Genomic DNA, 3,158 nt, shown 5'->3' with positions numbered 1-3,158 from the left:
CCAAATCATTGTGTCCTGTTATTATGCTGATAATTTTACTGAGAAACAGTAGTCCTGATTTTTAGTGCGTCTTAATCTTATTTCTAACCTGTTGTTTCTCTTGTTTCTGCCTCTATTGAATGTAAAGACTGTAACGACCAACAGTTACCGTGAGTGAGATGTCTGTTATATTATATTATATTATATTATATTATATTATATTATATTATATTATATTATATTATATTATATTATATTATATTATATTATGTAAGATTTAGAGCTGAGGTCATGTGTGAAAGGACAAATCATATAATTTGTCTCGTCAACTTTTCTCGTAAAAATAAAATAATCCTCCCTTGTCTGGATTATGCTACTCTAATTAGTGCCTGAACATTGTATTTTGATCACTTCTTGCGTAGTTTTTGCCACTTCATGATGACTCGCTTGCTTTAGTCCTCATGTGTAAGTCGCTTTAGACAAAGCTTTTAGACGTCTGCTAAATTACTAAATGTAAAAACTTACACTGTGTTATGTCTCCCCCTTCAGGTCAGAGGGAGTATTGTGAACAGCAGAATCTGTGCACGTGAGAAGAAATGACCACAACAACAGTCAGGTAAATTAACAATTGGTAAAAACAAAAAGGTCTTAGCAAATAGAAGTGGTGAAAAGTAAATTAACCCTTAAGTGTCTCGTATCTGTTACACAGTTTAGGCTTATTAAAGTATTACAACAAATTGTGAAATAGCGAGTCAGTTTCTTAAAATTCATTCACTAAAATGACTTTGATCCTGATCTCACTGACGTTTTTATACCTTAATGAGAACGTGATCAAAAGGTTCTTAGGACATATTTAGTTGTGAGCTGAGACAGCCCTCATTTGTCAGAGGGTTGAGTTCTGACAGGACCCCAAAACAGCCAGTCTAGACACGCAGAACCCGGAGAACCCAAGAGGTCCTCGCTGCAGCCTGTAGCACGATGGATCAGATCCGACACGTACTGGACGCGCATGCGCGGTGATGTGTTTTGGTCTGTACAAAAAAAAAAAAATATCTGAATTTAAGTTAAATATAAATGATCACTTGAGTGACAACTGTGTGATCTGACTGCTGTGATCAGTTTGTATATTAAACTTAAATTCTGTTTTTTTTTATTTTATTTTTTTATGTATGTACTGTAGGCCTACATCATGGCATGATGTACGTACATAAAACTCTGTCGCTATAGAAACAAAGACGCTAAAATGCAATCATGCAATGAGCTTCTCTGCTACTTATTGTGAAATTGATTTTTTTATATTTGCTATTAGTATTATCCATACTGCAAAATCCTTATGTTTTTATTCAACTATGTGTGGGCCTAATGAAAAATACAGGACAAATCCCGTCCCTTATTGATTTGATACGGGACGCATCATCTTACTTGTAAATACGGGACGATTCCGTATTTTAAGGGACGGGTGGCAAGAGGAACCTTACGTACAGATCACTGTGGAAAAATTAGTATAGCCATTAAAGAAGGAACTCTTACCAGGCAAAATATCATTAAGCACTTTTTTTTTCTGACAAGATTTCGTTTCTTGATGCTGTTATTATTTTTGCATTTTCCCTTGAATGTGTACTGGTATTTTAAGTTGTGTACAGACCGTATTGTATTGTAGGCCTACCTCTAGGATTAAAATTACAGAGACAATTACTTGACTCATTTTTGCTTCCACTCAACAGCAAATATGACCTGAATAAAATAAAATGTCTTTATTTTAAAATGTTCTGTATACACGCATTAAATCCATCACATTTCGGTTTAAAATCATGTGATTTAAAATGTTGTAAAATTAACTATTTTGCATGTATGTAGAGAGAAACTAGGAAAGCACTACACAAGCACTTCACCATTCCACAACAGTTTTCTTTTTTTGATTATATATGCTTACATGAGCCTTGCCTATGAACTCGTAGGATTAGGACTAAGGCTAAAGTTTATGTGAATAAGGCTGCATTTGTAGATCAAAGCAGATTCATAAGAATTGTTTCTGTACAAGTGAATTAGTCCCAGATATTATTATTTTTTTCATAAATTAAGTTGTTTGTTCATACATTGTATAAAAACTACATCAACACTAACTATGAGGATTAATTGTATTGCTTTGTGGTTTACAGAGCACAAAGTGATCAAATTAAAAAAAGGTCTTCTGGGACAGAAAGGCAGCTTTTCCATCTTTTGACCACAAGATGTCGTTAGTGTACAATGTGTTGAAAAGCTTCGAGTAATGAACCATTTTACAATAATGAAAGGCACGGTGCTTCACAAAGCTTCATTTCACCATCACTACCTTTTGCTAAGCACAACTTCTAGGTTACTGTTGCTAACTTAGACAAGCTGTGCAGAACATCCAATAAGAATGAACCATCAATACTTCCTTGCCACAGATCAGACACTCTGCAATTAAATTTTTAAATAAAGAGTAGGATTTTATTCATATAAAGACACCCACAAACATCAATAATCAGAATATGAATATTAACAATGGTGTAGTGTTGTTTTTGGCGGCCTGTTTTAATTTTAGTTTTAGTCTAGTCTTTGTGTCAAGCTGTCGTTTTAGTTTTTATTAGTTTTAGTCACGTTCATACTCTTTTTCGTCTAGTCAAGTTTTAGTCAACAAAAACTGATGACATTTAAGTCTAGTTTTAGTCAATGAAAATTGTATTTTAGTCTCTTTTTAGTAATGCAATTCTATTTAACCCAGTCAATATAGAATTTCAAACAGGGTTATCTTATTATATTTAGTAGCCTATATTTAGGGCTGTGACGGTGGAGGGGTTTTTTTTACCTCTGCGGTGGTAATGGACCAACAACCGGCGGTGGTTGGGGGGTTATTTAAAAATAATAATAATAATAAAAAAAAAATAATCGTTTTATATTTCCACACAAAGTCGCGTGTTATAGCCTGCGCTCTGCGCTCTGAGAGGGATGTGGGACACGAGCAGAAAAGAGACCATCGATCTCTTTATGATATCTTCCTATTTTCTACTTGATGTAAATTGGTCTGAAGAGGGAATTTTATCCTCCACAAGGGCGAGATATTTAGGCTATGTTTGAGATTGCGCTGCCAGAGAAAGTGAAACTAAAAATCACCCGCGCGTGTGAAACGCGTTTTACAACTAAACTTGACGCGCCCT

Source organism: Abramis brama (assembly GCF_963993115.1).
Source record: "Abramis brama genome assembly, chromosome: 2".
Taxonomy (NCBI): Eukaryota; Metazoa; Chordata; class Actinopteri; order Cypriniformes; family Leuciscidae; genus Abramis; species Abramis brama.
Note: the sequence above shows the minus strand (reverse complement) of the source record.